This window comes from Pelodiscus sinensis, chromosome 3, assembly GCF_049634645.1.
Source record: "Pelodiscus sinensis isolate JC-2024 chromosome 3, ASM4963464v1, whole genome shotgun sequence".
Taxonomy (NCBI): Eukaryota; Metazoa; Chordata; order Testudines; family Trionychidae; genus Pelodiscus; species Pelodiscus sinensis.
In genome coordinates this window covers 59,819,862-59,844,321 of record NC_134713.1, presented here as the reverse complement: position 1 = coordinate 59,844,321, position 24,460 = coordinate 59,819,862, and the positions used below count along the sequence as shown (strand labels likewise).

Sequence of the window (24,460 nt, the reverse complement as noted above, 5' to 3'; positions counted from 1 at the left end):
GTCTATAAGGTGCCACAGGACTCCTCATCACTTTTGTTTTTAAATAGGATCAATAATTTAACATTGGTATATTTTTTTATGCTACACGTTAACCCAGCATTTCTGCCTATCTGGGAGGGTTTTTTTTGTTTCTGTTTTTTGTTTTTTGGGTTTTTTAATAAATAGAAGCTTAAAGGGACAAATTAACATCTGTCTTGAGTAGCCTAGTTGAACACTTAGCAGATATGTGTGGTGGACGAATACCAAGTAATCTTATTCCTTCTGCTATTTCCAAGTTGCACAACAGTTGTAAAACTGCCCCTCAAGTAGTTCTTGTGGACTCTTCTGTAGACTCTCCTTCTCTATAGGCCCTTTGGCCTTGCTTTGTCACTAGCCTGTTCATGTCCTGTCTCTTCTGTGTACCTTAACTGGGAACTCCTAGGACACATTCTCAATGAGATGAGGATGTGTCAACCCAGAAAGATTTCCTTTATTCGTCCCTAATATGCACAATGACTCTGTGTAGTTTTTATACCAAAAGGTCTTCTTCAGCAATGAAGAAGTTAGCTGATTTTGTCCCCAAATACAATTCTAGTCTGAAAAGTTGATCAGATCCTCAAAGGCTTCTCACTCCCACTGAATAGCCTGACCACTTTTAGAGGATCTGGGCCATAGTCATAATGGCATTATGTGGTCCCTACTTTTTCTCTGTATGGCTGCAATATCAATTGTAAAGGACTTTTCTTTCTCACTATTGGTCTTGCATATTCAGCCTGAGATACAAGAGTCAGTCTGGTGCCTCCCCTGCTTGAGCATGAACACTAATAATAAAAATTCTGTAGGCTAAATTATGGCCACAGTGACACCTGTGGTACCCCCTGCCTGGAAGTTTTTAGGGGTGGAACCTCTTGGACTTTTGTTCACTTGATGCAGAAGAAGAGAATCTAGTTCATCTTAGGGCTGTGCTGGCTCAGCTCACATGAGTAAAGTGCATCAAAACCTAATTTTTGGTCTTAAAGTCAGCTGATCTGATTCCAAATTCACACAGGGAACAGCAATGCTGAGAAATAAGGTACAGTGCTAGTTCTAGCAGGCTCTGCAACCTCTTCCTGTACAGGCCCCTATCTTGAGAGAAGGAAGGGAAGGAAATAATGGAGAAAGACTAGTTGTTCTGAGAGTCCTCAGAGTCAACCGCTCACCCCAGTTAGTAGAGGGAGCAGTGAAATGCTGAGCATCATACTGGCAGCTCATCGAGTGTTCAACATGGCCTGAAGAAGCACAAAAGAATCAAGGCTTTGAATGCTCCTGGGTGAGATACAAGATTTGGGAGGGTGGATGCACTATGTTGTCTCCATGGAAAGCTTTATTTGGATCTCCCACATCTGCTGGTTGCTGGGGTGTTTTCTTCATAGTTGTTGGTGTCCTCAAGGTGCATTCTGGGCCTTACCCTATCCCCACAGCTGATGGTGTTCCTAAGGGAGACTTAAGAAACTGGCCCCATACATGTCGTTAAGCTACAAGGAATAGGCATCTTCACAGTCTCCATATTCCTCTTAAGGGCAGCATTACTGCATGGGTAGGCTTTTCTCTCTGTCTGGTGGCCTTCCAGTGTTAGGATTATGTCCTGGCTTTCCTGTAGGTGATGGAGTGGGGAGAGGAGGAGAGGGGAGCAGGGAGGAAAGCAAATACAACAAGGGAGCCCATGGAAATCTTACAAAAAGTGGCTTCTAGGTCAAATTACAAAGGTTGAATATAAACAAATAACACAAGTAAAATTAGAAAGGCCAAGGCACAAAATGAGAACAAACTAGTTAGAGACATAAAGAGTAACAAGAAAACATTCTACAATATGTGAGAAGTAAGAAGAAAATCAAGGACTGGGTAATGAGGAGAGAGGGAAGAAAGAATAACATAATATGTAAATGGTGAATGTGCTTAATGACTTCTTTGTTTCAGTTTTTACCAAGAAGGTTGGTGGTGATTGGAAATCTAATATAGTGAATGCCAGTGAAAATGGGATAGATTCAGAAGCTATAATAGGGAAAGAATACATTAAAAATTACTGAGACATGTTCAAGACCAGGGTCAGATGAAATGCATCTTAGAATATGCAAGGAGCTGATTGAGGCCTTAGCTGAGCCATTAACTATTATTTTTTAAAGGTCATGCAAGATGAAAGAGATTCCAGAAGACTGGCAAAAAGGAAAATATAGTGCTCACCTATAAAAGGGAAATAAACACAGTCTAGAGAATTACAGATCGATCAGCTAAACGTATGTACCAGGAAAGATCATGGAACAACAATTAAGGAATCAATCTGCAAACATCGAGACGATAATAAGGTGTTAAGTAACAGCCAGCATGGATTTGCTAAGAACAAATTCTGTCAAACCAGCCTGATTAGCTTTCCTTGACAGGGTAACAAGCCTTGTGTATAAGGGGGAAGTGGAAAATATGGTATATCTATACTTTAATAAGGTAACAAACTGGAGAAATAAAACCTAGATGGATCTAGTATAATGTGGGTACATAACTCATTGGATGACTATTCCCAGGGAATAGTTATCAGTGATTCAGTCTGCTAGAAGCACACGAGTAAGGGAATCTTACTGATCCTTCTGCAGGGATCAGTTCTGGGTCCAGTTCTGTTTTAATATCTTAATCAACAATTTAGATAATGGCATAGAGAGTATGGCATTTATAAAGTTTGCAGAAAATACCAAACTGGGAGGGGTTGTAGGTGCTTTGGAGGATAGGACTGTAATTCAAAATGATCTGGACAAAGTGGAGAAAAAGCCTCAGGTAAATAGGATGAAATTCAATAAGGACAAATGCAAAGTACTCCCATTAGGAAGGAATAATCAGTTACATACAAAATGGGAAATAGGAAGGTGTACTGCGGAAAGGGATCTAAAGGTCACATTGGACCTTAAGCTATACATGAGTCAACAGTGCAGCACTGTTACAAAAAAAGCAAACCTCAGTCTGGGATGTATTAGCAGAAGCGTTGTAAGCAAGACATGAGAAGTAATTTTTCTGCTCTACTCTGTGCTGATTAGGTCTCAACTGGAGTATTATGTCTAGTTCTGGACACCATGTTTCAGGAAAAATGTGGCCAAATTGGAAAAAGTCCAGATAAGAGCAACAGAAATGATTAAACGTCTAGAAAACATGACCAAAGAGGAAAGATTGAAAGTAAGTGCTTTAATATCTATTTTGTTGTAGCATTTTGTGCTGTGATTCCATTACACTTTGCAAACTTAGTGGATTGGGTACTATCTTTAAATTGGTATGAGACTTGCAAGAAACAATTACATACTATAGGGAAGAAGGTTGATTACTCTGTAGTCAGGTGCCACTCTTCCCTTGGAATCAATACCAAACCAAAGCTTCAGCATAGTGAGAGGCAGCACTGCACTACAGGGGCCGTCTTTCAGATGAGATGTAAAACAGGTCCTGAGTCCTTACAGGTAACAAGCTCACAAGTCACTTTTTTGAATAGCTGACATGTTAAATCTGAACATCTATCCTGATTGTAGTAGCTTTATTAGCCCTGAGTTTGCATTAAACTGTGTGAGAACTGGGTGTTTCCCTTGTGATAGGATCAATGAGACTGATATTAAACATTACATGCCTATTCTGTGCCAAAAAACCCTTTATTCCTAGCTTCTCTCATCTTCCCCATTATAACTCAGAAAGAAGCATCTAAAGCCTGCCTATTCCCTCCTTCTTTCCATATTCCTAATTCTCAATAATTCCAGTAACCTTAAGGTAACCATCCAATGAGTGCAGCTAGGTGTTTGAATAACAGATGATCATTTGATGATTGCCTGTTCTGTTCATTTCCCATTGGGGAACATGGCATCGGCCACTATCGGAAGCCAGGATACTGGGCTAGATGAACCTTTGGCCTGACCCACTATGGTCATTCTTATGTTCTTAAGGATCCCCAGGAGAAATTGTTAGCGGTTGTATACAATACCTTCCCAAGGGTACCGCACAGTCCCTTCTCCAGCACATTAGAATCAATCCTGCCTCCAAGGATTCCAAATAACTTTCCTTAACAACTAACCTAACCAAATCGCTTATAATTCCCATGCTGATTCATACAAGCCTCTCGTTTCACTGAAATCAGACAACATCATTCTTTCCTCCTCTCTATCTGGTCTATTTCAGTGGCACTCAGCGTTTCTTTGCAATGTCACTGAATATGGCCAGAGATCCATAACAATAATACAAAGGGGTAAGTTCTTTCCTTGATACTTATAGCACAGAGCTTCCATTAAAATTAATGGGCATTGTATGTGCAATGAGGGGTGAATATAACACCCCAAATCTCTCACTATTTCATTCTCATCTTTTTTTCCAACTAAGGATTCTGTTTCAATTATATCTAATGAATAGTATCTGAAGGCAGATTTTTTGCTAAAGTTGGTCACATCAAAGGTACCTCTTGGTCTAAATTCATAGCTTGGTTCCCCAAACTCATCCCTGTGAAGTGGAACCAATCTTATGTCTTGCAGCTCTTGCAAAACTTTATATTAACTTTTCCCAAGCTGATACTGTATCATGGTAATGATACATAAGGAAGTTATATGATATGATAATGATTCTGACTCTTACAAACCAGTATGTATTGAGAAAGCAGTGACATCAGGGAATATATCATCTTTGATGGGTAACTGTCACAAGGATTAATTGCTCTTCCTGCCGTGGTCTTTGTCCTTTTGATACCCGGCCTACTTTTTGGTAGAATAAAGACAGATTCTATAGGGCTGCTGTCTCTGAACTAAAGTCTCTGTCTGTTAAAACTGTAACCCAGTTGTTAATTCTCTGCACTGCTTCTGGACTAGCTTCTTCTAGACTTTTTACATGATCTGTTTGGAAAGAGTCAAATATTTCCATATATAACACAGTCTGAGTCAGTCCAGATGACATAAAGCAAATGCAGCTCCTTAAAAAATTTAGATCAACCCCACACATCCACTACAAAAACTTTTTTTAAAAGCATTGTATTAATAGAAATAAAATTACATCTACTCCTCTACGTTTTCATTTGTTCACACTACAACCATGAAGTACAAAAACTAATCTAGTCCGTTACGGCTTTGCTGACAGCTCTGACAATGAGTGTTGAAAAGATGTAAGTGCTGTTGGCAGGGCCGGCTTTAGGAAGTGTGGGACCCAATTCGAACAGTTTCGACGGAGCCCCGGCAGCCAGGATTTTTTGTTGAGAAAAACTTTAAAAAAAGAACAGCACACCAAAAAAAGGTCACAGCCCCTTTAATCCCCAGCTACAGGGCAGAATCTTGCCTTCCCTGAGCTCGAATCACCCCTTCTGTGGTGCAGGGAAGCTGCTGCGCTCCTTCTCCGGGGCCAACGCCCCCTCCTGCAGTGCACGCCAGCATACTTCCAGCTTCAGGGCACGGGGCCCTCTTAGGGGCGGGGCCCAATTCGAGGGAATCGAGCGAATCGGCCTAAGCCAGCCCTGGCTGATGGATAAAGATTGATTCTCACACTAAGCTCCCTAGGGCCTTTCAGTGCATAGAAAGAGCCTGCTAGGAATATCCCCTCTGAAGGGAACCTCACTGGCAGTTAGGAAAGAACTGGTTGGGCCCTACTCTAACCATCAGTGTAGAAAGAGTGGTGGAGAAGTAGGGGCCACGCACCACACCACAGTTATTCTTTGCTTCCCTGGGCCCACCGGGACACGAAGCCCTGTTCTAACCTACAGTGAGGGCTGGGCAGGCTGCATTTGCCCAAGAGCCAAGGGGTGATATCAATGAAGTGGTGGCTCTGTAAGAATTACAGGATAAGGTCCAAAACTCATTTGAAAAAGTCTGCTATGTGACAAGGATGCTGAGACCTAGCAGTAAAGACCCAGAAAAAATATGTACTAATGTTCTCCCTTTTAATTTTTACAATATAAAAATAAATTGCTCCCAACTCTGTGAAGGAGTTCTGTACTAAACACCAGATTAGATTAGCTTTGCAATTTGTGGGCTGGAGTTTACTACCTGCACCATTTACCTCCAGCTGTGCCTAAATTCTCCTAGAGGAAATAACTCTTTAGTTGCTTAATTGAGCTGTCCATTTAGGAAGATATTACCATTCAGAGCCCCCAGTGAACTCCCATTTGCTATGTATAGACCAGATGACTTATCATCACCCGTTTAATATAAAAATTTCCATAACAAACTGTGCCATAGTCTTTATTTTAGCCAATCAAAACAAACAATGCCAGACAAAATGGTTTCTGCTTACCAAATGACTTTTTCCCAAATAGTGATGGCATAAAGTCAAAGTTCACTTGACATTTCTGGGTATAAGACACATAATTTCATGGCTATACTCTTTATTTCAGACAGTGATAATAAACTAGAGGACAGACAGGGTCAGTTGCAGATTGCCATCTCACTACCCTAATTTTTATAGAAGGTACATTTAATAATATGTTCTGTACCAATCTTCTCAGAATTTTATGATCTAACATTAATTTTATAATTCATCTTTAATGTATTTCCTCTTTTTCATCAAGAATCCAGTAAACTTCTTCTAAGATCAAAAATAATCTTAAAGTTTGGGAGAAGCCCTGTTAAAGAGAGGAGGAAGAACAAAAGCCAGCAAAAAGAACAAACAAAAGCCATTCATCTACACCATCCCCATGCACAAATTAACATCTATTAGATTTTCTGTTTCATTTAGACTAGGATAATAATGTAGTTCCTACAGCCTAATGAACATCACTCCAGATCACTGCAAACTTCCTAGAGCAGAACAGGATCCCCAGATATAGGGAGTGCCTGATATAAATTGGATAACTATATTTGATTGGACAGAAAGTTAATAACATTGAAGCTATTATGCTGACCACTACGCACAGTAACTCTTTAGAGATAGCCTTTGGCTGTGTATATGGCTGTAAGTCTAATAATGCTCATGTACTTTTGTGGAATTTAAAGAATGTGGCTCTGTCTAAATAGTCAATACATTAGTAAAGGAATAAATATGTGGTTGCCCAGTAATCTTTTTAGAAAAAAAAATCTCAGTGCTGTTGAAACTGAGGAAGAAGATCATATTTTTGTTATTCTTCTTTGCCAAAGAAGAGACTAATTCTCTATAATATTTTTTAAAATTATTGATTACAAAATGCAAAAGTGGTTTTTCTTTTCCACAAGAAGAATTGCTTTTTTTGGTTGCATGAAAAAGAGCAGAAAGTGAAGATAATATACCCAGAGAGGAAGATAGTGGGAAAAATGGTCACCATTGCTCTTGTAAATGTTTCAAAAGGAGAATGAATTTGCCAAGCGGGTCAGAACCATCTACCCTTTCACCAGGGCAAACTGCAAAAATGTCAAAAATAGTGGCATTTTACTTCTTACACTCCCAGATTGGAAAAAAATTGGTGAAACCCATGTTGGATGACAAACAGTATTTGGCACAGGTGGCAAGTTTTGATCAATAAACTATGCATCCCCTGTTAACAATTGACTGATAGAGATATATTTATGCAATCTCCCCGGGGCAATAAATGTTTATTTGCCCACTTAGGTTATATTAAAAAAACTAACAAGCTCTTGTGAATTCTAGCATTAAATGCAGAATTTAAAAGTGTCAAGTTCATATAAATCATCCAGTAGGTAATTTAATTATAGGAAAACCTATATTTTTGACTGTAGGAGCTGCAATTTATGTCTGAAAATTCGAAACTGTTTGAGTGTAAGAAATGTATAAGGTCTCCAGTGAATAAATGAAGGATACAGAAAGCATTTTAATCCTTGAGATATCCCATTTGCCACTGAGGAACATACAAAGGCAGTTGGCCCATTAAATGAAACTGGGATTAGTGCTCCTGTTCCAGTCCAGATGTTCCCAGGTGGGCCAAATAAAAGGGTGAGGCAGCCTCTGGGGAGCTATAAGAGGGTCAGACAAGACTTAGTCAGGAGGCAAGAGCTTCTAGAGAGTAAAGAGAGTGTTAAAGGTAATAGAGCAGTGAGAGGTTTATTAGCTGGTATCCCTGAATCAGAGGGTTGAAGCTGGTACTAGAAGCCTAGGGAGATGCTTGCTGGTTCTAAGTCAGAGCCAGGGACCAGGGCGGCCTGAGGTGGTGAAGTCAGTGGAGGGGCTACGTTCTTATGTCTCCTTGGTAGAGAGCTGGACCCCAGAGGAATCATAGAAGACTGTGAGAGTTCCTGCTGAAAAGAGGGGAATAGCACTGCAGAAGGCAGGTCTATAGTGGCTATTCCTTTAGCCCTTTACTAGTCCCAGCACCAAACATAGCCAGTTGAAGGAAAACAAGCACTTGCAAAAAGACAGGCATGTCTGTATCTAGACTGCGTCTAGACTGGCAAGTTTTTCCGCAAAAGCAACCGCTTTTGAGGAAAAACTTGCCAGCTGTCTACACTGGCCGCTTGAATTTGCGCAAGAACACTGACGATCTAATGTAAGATTGTCAGTATTCTTGCGCAAATACCATGCTGCTCCCGCTAGGGAAAAAGTCCTCTTGCGCAAATGCTTTTGCGCAATAGGGCCAGTGTAGACAGCTAAAAACTGTTTTGCACAAAAAAAGCCTCAATGGTGAAAATGGTGATCGGGGCTTTATTGCACAAAACCGCGTCTAGATTGGCGCAGACGCTTTTCCGCAAAAAGTGCTTTTGCGCAAAAGCATTCGTGCCAATCTAGATGCTCTTTTCTGCAAATGCTTTTAACGGACAAACTTTTCCGTTAAAAACATTTGCGGAAAATCATGCCAGTCTAGACGTAGCCTGTGGGTGAAATGTATTCCTGTACACTACTTAAATCATATAGAAGTCTTCAGATCAGGTCTTAAGGAAAACTTGAGGCATTGTACTGGATCTCTCCATTTGGGTGAAATACTGGAATAGAGCTGCTGTATTTGAGGAATCTTTGTACAAAACTTTATCAATAACTGTCAAATATATCCAAAAGAAAGGTGTTTCTGGGGTAGTTTGCTTAGTACAGTGAGTATGCCATGCCGTTGAGACTTAAGAACATTTACTGTGCCAGTGTGGGAGGAAAAAGGTAAATGTCAGCTAGCTTCCAAAGCTGACTAGGAATTCCAGGAGAGCAAATCATGTACAGTGTCCCTTTTTACACTGATGGAAATCCTGAGATACTCAAGTAACAGTACCCAGAAAGATGAACAAAGCATGTTCATCCTATTTCACCATACAACAGGGGTGGACGACCTGAGGGACAAAGGCCATAGATGGCCCATCAGGGCTCTGTGTGTGGCCCGCAAGACATTGAGTTTACCACTGCTCACACACAGGGGCTGTGTCTACAATGGCGCGATCTTGTGCAAAATCTTGCTGCCTGTCTACACTGGCCGCGTGTTCTTGCGCAAGTAACAGATGTTCTAATGTATGAAATCAGGGATTCTTGCACCAGAACTCTGATGCTCCCGCTCAGGAATAAACCCTTTTGTGAAACTGTTCTTGCGCAAGAGGCCAGTGTAGACAGGCATCATGAATTTCTTGTGCAAGAAAGCCCTATGGTTAAAATGGCCATCAGAGCTTTCTTGCACAAGAGAACGTCTACACTGGCATGGATGCTCTTGCGCAAGAGCACATCCCTTGCAGAAAAGCACATGCCAGTGCAGACGCTCTCTTCTGGAAGAGTTTTTGCAGAAGAACTCTTCCGCAAAAGAGTTTTTGTGTGAGAACGCGCCAGTGTAGACGTAGCCAGGGTTTCCAGATTCTGCTGGTTTCTGTCTGTCATTTTTCTGTACTTGTGCTACTAAAGTGACTCACATATGAAGTGAGGTGTGTGCTGATTGCATGCAACATTGACTGTAGAAACCGTGTGCTCCCTCTGCATCCAATCAGAACCCTCCTGTGGTTCAATAGGCACACCCTGCAAATTCTAAGTGCACAAGCACAGTTAGCAAAACTAGCCTATCCCAGGAGACAATCTTGCTTACAACAGTCTTGTGGCCCATTGAGATAAAGGAGGGCTACTCATGCAGCCCACTCAGTAGCTCAGGTTGCTCATTGTAGCTACTATACAGTTTGTGTGTGGGACAGAGAGAAAAGAGGCAAGCAGTTAATGGATATCAGGATTAGCAGAGTTGCAAAAAGGGAAAACCCATGGCACTTCCTCAATCAATTCAAGATATGAGGCTGATTATGAAATGGTTTTTCTGCTGTTTGCCCCTGAAAACTGAAAGCTGCCTATTACTACCACTGAAGCTATAACTTAGCCACTAACCCCATGAATACCCAGAACTGGCCGGCAATGCCTATTATTTTGTTATGCTGATTCCTTAGGGGCAGACATGGACAGTCCTTAATAGGAATATTTTCTGATGATTTGGGTAGGAGTTATTTTAATTGCAAACAAATCTTGACAGATGTCAGCTTCTCAGAGTAAATCAGTGCCAGTCATTAAGTAGTAACCTGGCTAGGGAAGAGACTGCTCAAGTAACATGGTTTGCTTCTACAAATGCAACAATGACCCATTTTTTTGACACAATATTAATTACACAGCTTGGGAAATATAATATGACCGATTGTATTAAATAAGTCCTGATTGTCCATTTTTATAACGATCACAATTAGAGATGAGTAGCTGCCTTTAGCTAAAGTAAAAATGGATTGTGAACCATGCCCTTTCCTGCGATCAAACTTGTCTCAATGTTTAGAAAGGGAAGTACAACTTACTTTTCTCCTGTTTCATGTTTCTGCATATCCTGATTCTGTTCGAGACTAGAAGTGAAAACATCAAAATACTGATGAAGAGGCTGTTCTGGAGTAATTCCAGCTCAGAAAGGAAGTGTGGCTTAGGTCTCTTCCTAGAAGATGAATCCTCACAGTAAAAACTGTTGTAGCTTGATATAAGTTAATAAAGGTTCTCTGGTTTGCACTAGCTGAGATTCTTGTCCCAACGTGTGTAGTCGGTTCGATAGTTCCTTATAAGGTAGTCTGTCGAGGTTCTACTTTTGTTGTCCTTCGCTGCATTTCCTTGAGTTTGTCAATATCTTCTGGTACTGAGTGTGACTTGTGAGCCCCTCAGTGTTGGCTGGCAAGGGGGTTATAAGAACATTCTGATTGTGAAATGGCCATTCTGCTCATCAAAGAGTGTCTGTCTTGTGAGGTCTTGAAAGAATCATAGAACACTAGAACTGGAAGGGACCTTGAGAGGTCATTAAGGCCAGGCCCCTGCCCTTATGACAGGACCAAGCACCATCTAGATCAGTGTTTCTGAAAATGTTCTGCCACGGTCATGGAGCCTCATGACTCCCATTGGTTCTGTTTCATCCTTTGCAGCCAAGGGGAGCTGTGGGAAGTGGGATAGGCTGGGCCACCACTCTCCGTGGCTCTGATTGGCTGCAAAGAGCAAAACGCAGCCAATGGGAGCTGTGAGGTTCCGTGGCCGCGGCGCCGGTAAATAATCAACCCGGGGCAGCCAGTTAATGTGTTTCTCAAACTGATTTTGTGGAACACTTTCAGAAACACTGATCTAGATCATCCCTGATAGATGTTTATCTAACCTGCTCTTAAATATCTCCAGGGATGGGGATTCCACAACCTTCTTAGGCAATTTATTCCAGTGTTTAACCACCCTGACAATTAGAAAGTTTTTCCAAATATACAGCTGTATTCTTTTTTCCAAACTAAAAAAGAAAGCTAGGGTCTCTCTCTCTGTCTCTATCTCACATACACACCCCTTCTTACATACATATAGGCTACGTCTACACTGGCCCCTTTTCCGGAAGTAGGAATAAGAGCCTCCGGAAAAGGGCACTTTTTCCGGAGGCTCGGGGCCAGTCTAGACGCTCTTTTCCGGCTTTTTTAAAAGCCGGAAAAAAGCGGCGGACATTTTTATTTAAATGCCGCGGGGGATATTTAAATCCCCCGCGGATTTCCCTACGACGACTCGTGAAATTTACATGCCCCTTCCGGAAAAGGGGCCAGTGTAGACGTAGCCATAGTGTGTGTATCCAATATACTTCCTGTCAGACAAAAGATGTTTGTTCACCTGTCTGTTGGCATGCAAATTAAGCATTGTTATCTAAGACAACGGAGGCACTTTTATCTATAAAGTCAACAGAGAAGTTCATAGTGTGGGAAGAGAACCTTGTCTGGAGATACATATCAAAGATTTGTTGGACTGTATTTGGGGAACAGAGAAGACACACCTACATCATACCACTAGGAAATAAATAGGCAGTATGTTTATATGCATGGAAGGGGATCTCAACCATCCTGGATTGAAATTTTGTGGAGGACATTTGAGATGAAAGAAACTTCTTTACATCTACAACAAAAAATTCTTCTAGAGAGTAATCTTTTGCTTCCATTATTCTTATTCACTTATCTGCTGAATGGGTATATTCTATTTGTGAGTGTGTATCATTCCTGCATTTGAAGTTAGAAATATTAATATAATCCTGTTTATTACCCTAGAGGTGCTAAGTGAAGGCCGTTAAGAGCACTCAAGGGACTTAATGGCCTGCTGTGTGGGACAATAATCTGTGAACAGTCTTGTTCTTCCTATAAGCCTGAATTAGGGTTGGTCCTGCAAAGACATGTGACCAGGTCACCTGATGCTAGAAGCCATTGTGCAAAAGTTAAAACTGACAAAGGATTCCTGCCTTTCACAACAGAGATATGAAGGTGGGAAACCAAATAATGGGGATTGATGCCCGAAGGCCCCTGCTTACCACCCAAGATGACTGCTGAAAACAGCTAAGATCAAATAGGGGAAAGGATTAGGCCCAAGTTGGGAGTCTTCCCAGATTGTGAGAAGGGGGTTCTAACCACCCTCTTTTTTTGTTTAGTAACTTACCTGATCTCTCTGCCATCACTTGCTAGCACTTAAAAAAATAACTTGTTATTAATAAACCCAGTGTAAATAATTGTTACTAGAGGAAACAATAGTTGTGAATTTCTCTTCCTTTGATAATGAGGATAAACAACTTTTGAGCTTGCTCTGCACAAAACTTTTATGCAGAGCAAGATGGATTTATCTGAAGGTTTGGTCCCATTGGAGCTGTGTACCTGGGTGCTGTGTCAAGTCCCTTTGACTGAGCCTTCCCAAAGCTGATCTGATCTCACTGTCTGTGTTGCTCTGCTGTGGGCTATGACTCCAGCTCTGTGCTATCACTAGAGGAGACAGGAGGGTTGGCTCAACAGGACAGGGGGTGGAGCACCCACCCAGGGGCAGATAGGCAGACTCAGTGATATTTCAGCACATCAAATGACAGTCTCAAGGAGATTTCTGTGACTTACTGAACCTGTCACCCTTCCCACTGAGTGTGTATGTGTGTGTTCTAAACATACACATAATGGTGTGGCTGAAGCAGCACCCTCATGGGCCTTTTGGGTACAGCTCATAAAGCTGCAGATCTCCTCCCCCACTCACCCATCAGAGAAGTGTCTGCTTTTGGTGTCCACAGAGACAAGCTCTGATCCAATGACTTTCAGTCTAATGATCCTCTTGTGGATAAGCTTGAGGGCTCTAGCCCAAAACATTTTATAATGAAAAGCAAACATCCCCAAGTTTTCTGTGTGGCTGCATCCCTGCCTTTTTCTCTGTGGCTACGTCTAGACTGCAAGCCTCTTTCGAAAGAGGCTTTTTCGAAAGATACTTTCGAAAAAGCTTCTTTCGAAAAAGAGCATCTAGACTACAATCAGTACCTTTGAAAAAGCAAGCTGATTTTTCGAACGAGAGCACCCAGGCAGTCTGGATGCTTTCTTTCGAAAAAGCAAGTTTGCATTACGTAGCGCCTTTTTTCGAAAGAGCGCTTTTGAAAAAAGGCATTATTCCTCGTGAAATGAGGAGTACCACCGTCGAAAGAAAAGCCGCATTCTTTTGATTTAATTTCAAAAGAACACGGCTGTAGTCTAAATGAAGGTGAAGTTTTTTCGAAAAAAGTCTACTTTTTTCGAAAAACCCCTGCAGTCTAGACTCAGCCTGAGTTTGGTTCCCAGTTTCTGACTCAAGTGGTGCTTGCTCCTTGGGGTCTAACTACTTCTTTCCAGATGTGTCACAGCAACTCTGCATGCAAAGGTCCCCTCAGGGAATGAGGCAGAGCTACCTACCAGCTATTTAGATGCCTAAACAGTTGAAAAATCTAGTTCTTAGTTGCCTACGTTTCTGAGGCACTTTGGTGAATTTCTGAATAGCTCCTGTTGAAGCCCATCACAGCCCTTTATAACTGTATGTATGTTTGGGGAAGGGGGAGATGTAACTTTAATCAATTTGGCTGGGGATGATGAACACTTTGTTTGCAATCTGATTTAACATTTTTGGTAGATTTCATGCTTTGCAAATCCACAGACCTTATATCCAGTACATGTCTTTCAACCAATTATTTTTGTATTGCTGTCAGTCACAGCAATCAAGTTAATGGCATAATTTATTTCTTATAAATCCATGATTCATATTGCTCATAGTCTATTATCTTCAATAGTACTATGCACATTGTGCCCTCAGAATGGCAACTCTTGAAAATATTCAGAATACTTCTCAGTCACTATATGTGTTAATCCAATGGACAAAGAAAATATTTTCAAGAAAGGAATGTGTGTTTCGAATCCATGTCTGTCAGCCACCAATTTGGCCAGGGTTTAAGCTGGGGAACCTCCAGAGCTAAATAAATAAATCTTGATGATTGGAGCACTGTGTTGTTGGAGACTATAGCAGACTCTTATCCTCTGTGGACTAGGCACTGAGGGGATTGTGTAACACATGTTGTCCAGTGGATAACACTCACTCTAGACATGCAGTTTCTGTTGCAGCCTTTAGTAGGAACTATACAAATATTTGGGCTAGCTACCTTAAATGCTCCAAAATAGTCAGCATTCCCTTTCAGCTGGGCACTAACTTGATAGTCAAATAATGAGGAAAAGACTGCCAATTAGATCATTCCATAGCTTGCTCTGTTTAACTGTGATCATGAATCAAGAGTTTCTAGGAGCATTATCCGACAATAGATATGAGTTAAAAGAAATAATATGTTAAATAATTGCTTTTAAACATTTTTAAATTATTGCTCAGTGCCTATGATGCTGTAATACACAATGAATACTGCTGTTGTGTATAGTATAAGATATATTTACACATCAATTGTCTAGGCATTTTATACACACTTAATTTTTAAGGGGCTGTCTATTTCTGCCAATAATGGTGACAACAGGGGCTTTATACTGACTTCAGCAGGGCAGCATTAGATCCTACATTATTAGTTATTTGGAAGGTTGGGCTAACAGATTTATTCAGGGAACAGTGAATATCTGATGCACGCTATACAATCAAACTCTTCCAAGGAAAGGGAAATAAAATTACCTGCGGCCTCATATTAATTTCCCAGGTTGGTTTCAGTTGGAGACAAACCTAATCATTTTGAAAGCCACAGAGACACTTCATTGTTTGTGTCAAGTCTGGTGAAAGGTTATAAAGTCCCAAGTGGAACCCTGAAGGATTTAAGAGATTTCACTTATTAGTCATAAGCCTCATTGTCCACCCTGCTTGTGAAACCACGTGTATTGAAATCACAGCCACAAATATATTGTTTCCACAAAGCCAACTGTAAAGTAAATTGAATAAAGATGCAAATTTTAACATGACTTTCTGATTTAACACTTTTGTTTTTTATTAAAATGACCATAATGGATGTTTAGTCCCACAAGAGGGCATTTACGCAACACCAGTGAGCATTTTCCCCCAAAAGGCTTAGGACACAGATTAAGCGTTAAGAATGCTTAGCTCAGCCTCACCTGTGCCTGCTTCCTTCCCAGGCACCGAGTCTAGAAATGAATGTGTGGCTAGGGGTTCATGTGACTGCATGCAAGTCAGGCTTCCTGTGTAGCATAGATTGAGGCTGTGTCTATACTCTAGAACCTAGCTTATGTTAGCGTAATTTAGGTTGCTCACGGTGTGAACACAACACCTCCCCCCTCCCTGAGGATACATCTAGCCTGCAGGCTTCTTTCGAAAGAAGCTTTTCCAGAAGAGATCTTCTGAAAAATTTTCCTCCAAAAGAGAGTGTCCACATTGCCAAAGCGCATTGAAAAAGCAATCTGCTTTTTCTAAAGATAGTGTCCACACTGAATGGACGCTATCTCGCATTTAAGCTGTGATTACTATGGATGGAGTGGCCACAGAGCACCTGTGCTTTTTTCCTCTTTCCTCTTCTTTCAAAAGAACTCCCTCTTCCCCATCCACACACGCCTTTTTCTGAAAGAGCTCTTTTGGAAAAAAGCTTTTTCCTCGTAGAAAGAGGTTTACCAATGTTGGAAAAACCCCTCTGTTCTTTCGATTTTTTTTCCTAAAGAACATGCTTGCAGTGTGAACGTAATTCAAGGTTTTTTTTTCAGAAAAACAGCTATTTTTTGGAAAAAACTCTGTAGTGTAGACATAGCCTGAGTGACGTAAGTTACACAGACCTAGGCTGGTGTGGATAGTGTCCACTGACATAACTAATGCCGGTCATGGACGCTGCAGTAGTTAAACTGATGGGAGAGCTCTCTCTCTCTCATCTGTTTAAAGTAGTTACACAGACAGCTTACGGTGGTGCAGCTGCCCTGCTGTAAACTCTTGTGCCAGGGATGGGCTGCATCTGGCCCCCAGACCTTAGGTTCCCCACCCTTGATCTAAATAAAGGGGACATGAAATTTCTCATTTTAGTTCTGTAGGCTGGAGTCATAAGAAAACATAGCCTTTCCTTTCTATTTTATCTATATAGCGAAGTGATGTAAAGCAGGGATGTTTTTTCACGTTTTTTGGCATGTATCTCAGACGTATAGGGGGGATGACCTGTAATGGCAGACACTCTGGTGCCACTATTTTGAAATAACTATGCCCCAGAGTAATTCGAATTGATTACTTCCCAGTGCTTCCTGGGGATCTAAGTCCGAGATAGCGTGTCCAAATTAATGGAAAAAAACAACAAATGGTCAGACTAACTCAGCTACTCCCTGAAGCTCCTGAACATGCAAATTAATGGAGGCTGCCTTGGACTCATTTTGATGCTTACCCATAGTGAGGACACACTAGTCTGAATTTGTTAAATCAGGAGTTTGTAAGTTGAATTTAGTAATTTTGAAATAGTTTCCTAGTGTAGACATGGCCCATGAGTTAACTTTGTGGGAGCTTGAAATCTCAAGCTAATGGTGGGAATTTTATTTCCATGCAGAGCTGGATGCAGTAACAGAGGATTCTATATGCACCTATGAACTACAATAGAAGGTCTTCCAAGCTAGGAGTGAGTACTGCAGGCTTCTCCCGTGAAAGCAGCTGTCAAAGAGGAGTCCGTCCAAGTGTTTTGACCTTCAGAGCTCTACTCTCTTTGGCGACGTGGGCTCCTCAGTTCTTCTGGTCAAGACTACTGAAGGTAAAAAGAACCAGGGCAACATCAACAAAAATTAAGAAAGTTTTTGAGAAAGGTGGCAGCAATAAGGAGTGTTTATTATTATTTTTACTTTGCAAACAAGGAAAAGAAAAAGTCGAAATGTATTGATTTCACTTTCCATACTGTGTCCAGGGCTGTGTCTAGACTGGCACGTTTTTCCACAAAATCAGCTGCTTTTGCAGAAAAACTTGCCAGCTGACCGCTTGAATTTCCACAAGAACACTGACTTCCTACTGTAAGAAATTAGTGCTTCTTGCGGAAATACTATGCTGCTCCCGTTCGGGCAAAAGCCGTCTTGTGCAAAAGAGGGCCAGTGTAGACAGCACAATACTCTTTTGTGCAAAAAAGCCCTGATTGCTAAAATGGCGATCGGGGCTTTTTTGTGCAAAAGCACGTCTAGATTGGCACGGACGCTTTTCCGCAAAAAGTGCTTTTGCGGAAAAGCGTCCGTGCCAATCTAGACGCTCTTTTCCGCAAATGCTTTTAATGGAAAAGTTTTCCGTTAAAAGCATTTGTGGAAAATCATGCCAGTCTAGACGCAGCCCAGGTGTTGCTGGGTTGGCACTAAGAAAATTAAGCCAAGAACATAATCGGACCAAGGAGAAACAAAAGCTCCCCTTCTGAATCTTCAGGCATATTTAGTTTCGTCCCAGAGATTTAGAAAATTAAAGAAATTAATTCAGCCATAATTGTGCTCCATTGTAATTTACACGTTGATCTCTCACCTTGCTAATTAAGAGAGATGGAGGTGGAGTTACACAGACTATCTGCCAATGACTTTCAAAAACTGGTGCCTAACGTTAGACACCCGGGTTGACAAAAGCAGCCGGGTGTTCGGACGCTGTGAATAAAGAGGCCACTTACTTCAGTCCATATCTAAGACTGAAAATATTGGTCTTAGAGACCAATTATCTTACAAATCAGTTCTACATTAGTATAATTGAGTTGCATTTAGTAGATTTACTGCTGATTCTTTGAGCAGACTATGAGAAGACCAACTGTACTCAGTATTCCAGTTGTGTGTTAGTCTCTTCTCCGGGGCTCTTCTCCTTGAGAAGATGAGAACTGATGTTCAAGCTGAGCATTCAATAATCCTTGTATTGTTTGTATTAGCAATCTCATCCATCTGCAAAAATACAACTCCACGAACAGAGGCCATCGACTGAAAAAAGTGGGGCACTGAATTATTTTGGCCAGAGAGCCTGTCCTTCCTACTCAGATTTGAGGCACTTTGGCAGGGGCTAGCATGTGAGAAACTGCATTACTGCAGCCTGAGCTGTACTAAAACGTCAGTCTCTCCAGCTGTCAGTCAAGTGCTTTTTGCAGGACTAAATTCACACTAGAAGGACATGCTAGCAAGACTTCAAAGTGGGGCTGTGGGTCAGGTTCACATATGGTATAAATATTACTTGAGTTGCTTATACCTCACTGATGCTTTTCTTACTGACCGAGTCCTATATTGTTTCCTTTTTTGCAAACCTGGAATGAAAAGTTTTTCTGTAATTTTTAATGACTTGCAAAACTTGACATTAAGATTTAATGAGTGGTTAGGAAAACACATTTTTTGCTCTTGCAGCGTGATTTCATGCTACGATGCCTACATTGTTTGGCTAGTTAAAAATCACTTAATTTCTCCACTACTAATGTGTTTTAATTAACTTAAGCATAGTTAAGATACTGAAAATCTCCTCCATCAAGGAGAAATAAGGCCTATAATCTTCTTGATTTATCCCTGGATTTCTTTGTTTAAGGTTCATTACCAGAGAGGGAGCTTATGTTGTTTAATAGGTCAGGAAAGCTAACTTTTTCCCTCTGTAATGGAATTTCAGAAATATCAGTCCCTTCTCCCTGTGCATGTAAAGTGATTTATTAGAAGGCCAATTATATGGATTGCTCATCTAGAACGCTAAAACCCATTAATTTTTAATTAAAAATGCTTTGAAAACCAGTGGTTTTGGGGTAGATAGCAACTGGCACTGCTGTATACAAAACCTCAGTTCAGGGTGAAGGGCCTGATCTAACTCCCATTGCGAATACTGAGCTGGTACAAGGAAATAGCACTGTTTTGGAGGAAAAGATCAGCTCTCTTGACTTAAGAGCCTTTTGCTATGGTGCAGCGGTGTCTTTAATTGAGGAAAGTAGGAATGTCACGTAGCCACTTGAAGGTAAAGGCTTGACTAGAACTCAGTAGTTCTTAGCCCCAGATCAATCTATTAGGCCACATAGCTTCCTTGTGTAGGATGTTAGACATGGTCAGAAGGGGAAATAAGATGAGAATTCTATTTCTTGGTACAATACCCCAGGCCCTCCTTATAGGCCTGATTCTGCAGGCTGGGCTTAGCCTCATTGGGAGTTGAAGGCACATAGAACATTGGAGGATCTGGCCCATGCTTAGTTCTGTGAACAACAGGAATCCACCACTCAGGAGCGGCCCCGGGCGGAATGCGCGATCGGTGCTCCTGCCTGCATGGCCGTCAATGGAGTGACGTCATCATCGGGAGTCCTGGGTGCCCTGTGACATCATCACCGGGCACCCCGAGTGCCCCGTTGAAGGCGGTGCCCTAGGTGACGGCCAAGTTGGCCTATAGTCACGGGCCGTCCCTGCCCCCACTCTCCAATGTGTCATCAGTTACGGCTGTGACTCTCAATCCATTTGACTCCCTTAGGTCCAGTTGATATTTGTGGGTATGCAGATTTTAACCTTTTTAATCTTTACTTTGTTTCTATTTTCAAAAGGCCACCAGACTATTTTTGTATGTTCAGAGAATTTGATTAGAACAAAGATTAGAGACGCACAACATTACAAGGAAAAGCGAGAAAGATGGGTCATTCCAATAGTGGGTCTCAGATCCTCTAATCTTATATGCTAAAAAAATAAAAAGTATACTTTTTGATTTCTGGGACCTTTTTTAGATAGAGAACTCTGATTTTTCTTTTGATGAAGCAAAGAGGAAGCTAAATTGTTTACTTCTTGCTTTCTTCTCTATAAGTTTGCCATTGCATTCAAGGACTCATTAGTATCAGCAGATTACTGTCTCCCCGCCTTATAGAAACTCTTAATCCTGTTGAGCAGTAGCTTCCATTAAACAGACATTGGAGCCAAAATGATCAGTGCTGTCAAAAGATCTCCTGCTTATTGTTCAAATATTTCATTTGGAAAACTTCCTTAGCAAGGCCATTTTAACCTTCTGTAGCAATTTTGGCCTCTGAAATGGGGTCTTTACAAAATCTTAGCTGTGGAAAGATCCACAATAGATTGTCTCTCTGTCACCTTTGTGATGGATTTCCAAGACATTAGATGAGCCCATTGCTGGGTTGTCACGTTAAAGTGTTGCATTATGTGTTATCCCTAGTCAAATGCTGGTCTTCATTCACACATACACCCACACTCCAATGTTGCAGCAGACTTTATATCATATGTTCTGACTTATAAATTAGCCCTACCATGTCATGAGATCAGTGGTGTTGTCAGCTATAAATCTGCAAGAACTGCTGTCAGTCAGGGCTGGATTAATGCAAGGGCTTTGAGGGCTGCAGCCCAGGGCCCTGCATTAAGGCGGCTCCCACAAAAATAAAGCTCCAGGCCACTAAAAGTCCAGTGGTTCAGCAGGGCTCGGGCAGGCTGCCTCCATATGGTGCTCCTGGAAGGAGCTGGCTGCTGGTATATCTCCACTGCCTCTCTCAGGGGGTGGGAGAGAGGCAGCTCTGCATGCTGCCCTACCCCAGAACCATCCTTGCAGCTCCCATTGGCCTAGTTCCCAGCCAATGGCATGGGCAGCACATGGAGATAAGCTGTCCCTCTCCCACCAGGAGTGTGCAGAGACATGCTATTAGTCGGCCACTTCCAGGAGCAGCGTGGAGCCATGGTCTGCAGACAGTCTGTCTGAGCCCTGCTCTGACACCGAAAGTGGTTAGTGCCTCCCGGACGGACCCTGCATATTGCACCCCCTCCTACGCTCCATTCCCCTGCTCTGTCCCAGGTCAGAATCCCCTCCTGCACCAAACTCCCTCTAAAAAAAAACCCCTAATATAACAGCTGTTCTAGGTAAGAAGTAGGTTATTTTGAATGAAATTAACTATATTCTACATGTTTTATGACTGAAATGAAACCACAAATGTCTGTATGTTAATTAAAAGGCAAGTTTAATTTAGCTTTATAGCCCTGGTGTCATAATTGTGATCATTTTGTTTTAAATTAGGAAAAAGACCTATATACAGAGGCTCCACAAAATCTAATAGCTCTAGGCCCACAAGAGACTCAATCTGGCCCTGAGGTTTGTTTCACTTGTATGTCAGGTAAGTGGTGTCCTTCACTTTATACTGTTAGAAGAGAATTTGTATCTAAGGGAACAGAAGATGCAAAGTGCAGGATCATTTCTTAAAAACATTTGAAATCATTGATAATCTAGGAAATATGCTTTTTTAAAGGCTAATAGGCTTTCTGCTCAGTAAACAATATTACACTATTGCCCATAGTATTATTTGTACTGGCCTTTTTGGTTGCGTCTAGATTGGCATGATTTTCCGCAAATGCTTTTAACGGAAAAGTTTTTCCATTAAAATCATTTGTGGAAAAGAGCGTTTAGATTGGCATGGATGCTTTTGCGCAAAAGCACTTTTTGCGGAAAAGCGTCCGTGCCAATCTAGATGCGGTTTTGCGCAAGAAAGCCGTGATCGCCATTTTCGCCATCGGGGCTTTTTTGCGCAAAATTGTTTTTACCTGTCTACACTGGCCCTCTTGCGCAAAAGCATTTGTGCAAGAGGGCTTATCCCTGAGCGGGAGCATCATAGTATTTGCACAAGAACACTGACAATCTTACAGTAGGAAGTCAGTGTTCTTGTGGAAATTCAAGCGGCCAGTGTAGACAGCTGACAAGTTTTTCCGCAAAAGCACTTGCTTTTGCGGAAAAACTTGCCAGTCTAGACGCAGTCTCTATGTATTGTTTATAAAACAAAATGGTGGTTCAGTCTTAGATCAGGTGGTGGCCCATTACTGTTGTTGTAATAGCTCCCAGAGATTGTGAGAGGTATTATAGTAACCAAAGAGGTAGAGACAACGCCTATCCTAAAGAACTTACAAACTAAGAATGTTAGCAACCTACGAAAGGTCAGGGAAACAACCACAAAGATGTCATTTGTATACATATTTGCTGTTTTGTTTTTGTATTACATGTATAATTATCAATCTTCTCCACCTACCCTCTCAGCCACACTTTGCGGCACTCACTGCCTGCCTGTAGGCTTCATGGCAGAAGTGGGCCTTAGAGAAGGACCTTGATGGAGAAAACCAGTCATGGATCTGTTCAGGGATAGTGTTCCAAATATGATAGGCAAGAGTAAAGATGTTTGGAGCAGAAGGAGACAAGAGGTTGGGCTCACTGGCCAGGATGGGACTGTGAGTATGAGAGAAGTCAATCAGAAATGGTCACGGTTAAATTGTAGAACTTGTTGCAGTGGAAGAAATTCAAAGTGAGATTTGTTGGGAGTAGGGGGGAATAAAATAGTTAGAGATGGGCAGGGAGATGCTCTAAGGACCTAGACATTGAATGCATGTGAAGAAGTGATAGTCCTCTGCTAGATGAGAGGGGAAATGAGGGAACATTTTGCAGAGGAAGAAAAATAATTCTGGTTCCCTTTTAAGTAATTTTCTTGAGGCAGTTACGCATTTAAGAAATACTTCTTTCACTTTTTGGCAAATTCACATAACAAACACCCTTTTTGGAAGCATTTACCACAGAGCTGCACCAAACAAGTCAGTAAATCTATCAAAGACTATTGATATGATGAACTATGCTTGACTTCAGTATTTTCAGGCTACGTCTACACTGCAGAGCTAGTTTGGGATACCAGAGGTCTTTTGAGTGGGCCTGTTATTTTGAAATATAACAAGCTTAGAATGTTAGCAACCTACAAAAGGTCAGAGAGACAACCACAGAGATATAATTTGTATACGTATTTGCTGTTTTGTTTTTGTTCTTTGTTTTTCTGCTGTTTTGTTTTCATTATTTTGAAATATAGCAGGCTCGCTATTCCAATGTCCCTATAAATCTCATACCACGAGGGACATTTTGGAATAGTGATTTATTTCAAAATAAGTGCTACATAGACAGTGCCATATTTTGAAACAAGCTATTTTGAAATTAACTCAAAATAAGCTATGCATAACTCATTTTGCGTAGCTCCAATTGTGTAGCTTATTTTTAGCTCCGGGTGCAGTGTAGCACAGCCTCACTGGCCTTCCGTGATGAAAACATCACTGTTGTTAGGAAGGGCCATGTTATTACAGACAGTCATGGGTTCTGTATCCCATTTTGATAATTCACTGCCTTTTGATCTCTCTGTAGACATGAATAGCTGTGTCAAGACTACTGCCCTTCCTTCCCAGCATTATCACTGAATACTGTATTTGGTGCATCTTTCCAAGAAGAATTGAAACTTGTTACTCTGAGGCAGCCTTCCAGAAATCTGGCAATAGTGTAAACTGACTTTGGCCTTTCTGATAATCTTTCTTTCCAATAAAACAGCTGTAAACACACACAATGACAACTCCAAGAGCGCAATTCATGTCCATGTGAAACTGCCTTCTAAACACAAAATGTTCCTATCAACAAAAATCCCCAACAGCCCTGTATTTATAGAGTGAGCTGTGGCTGACAAGTAATTCTAAATTCTTTGCCATCATTGTAGGCTGGTTGGGAAAGTGTCACTACCGTATCCTCAGTCTGTTTATGCTAAATCTGTTGGAATGATGTAAATGATGAGGCTTTTGTTTATTGCTATTGTAATTTGTTCACTGGTGCAGCATGTTTCCAAAGCCTTTGTACAAACAATTTAGTGGAGAGGCAAACTAAAATGACAAACTCGGAAAACAACTTTCTTTTTGTACAGAGAGACATTGCTGAAACTACAGTGATATTCCACCTAGCAGCTATACCTACCAGGTGTGCTCTACAATTACCACCCCTCAAACAGGAACATAATTTTTCCCCTCTCTCAAAAATAAATCAGCAGAAGCAACTACCTACCAAAGTAATTATTTGCTGTTACAGATTCAGAGACCTAATTTATATTTTGTGAAATACACAGGCTCTTCCAAATAGTACA

At 41.3% G+C, this 24,460-nt stretch overlaps 1 long non-coding RNA gene across 1 annotated transcript; it reads left to right on the top strand.

Annotated features, from left to right (window-relative positions):
- Positions 1-3,037: 3,037 nt before the first annotated feature.
- Positions 3,038-24,000, top strand: LOC142827598 (uncharacterized). The gene is made up of 5 exons (XR_012902286.1): positions 3,038-3,174; positions 17,141-17,338; positions 21,556-21,652; positions 22,564-22,751; positions 23,701-24,000. It is a non-coding gene; the product is annotated as an uncharacterized LOC142827598 (long non-coding RNA).
- Positions 24,001-24,460: the final 460 nt, after the last annotated feature.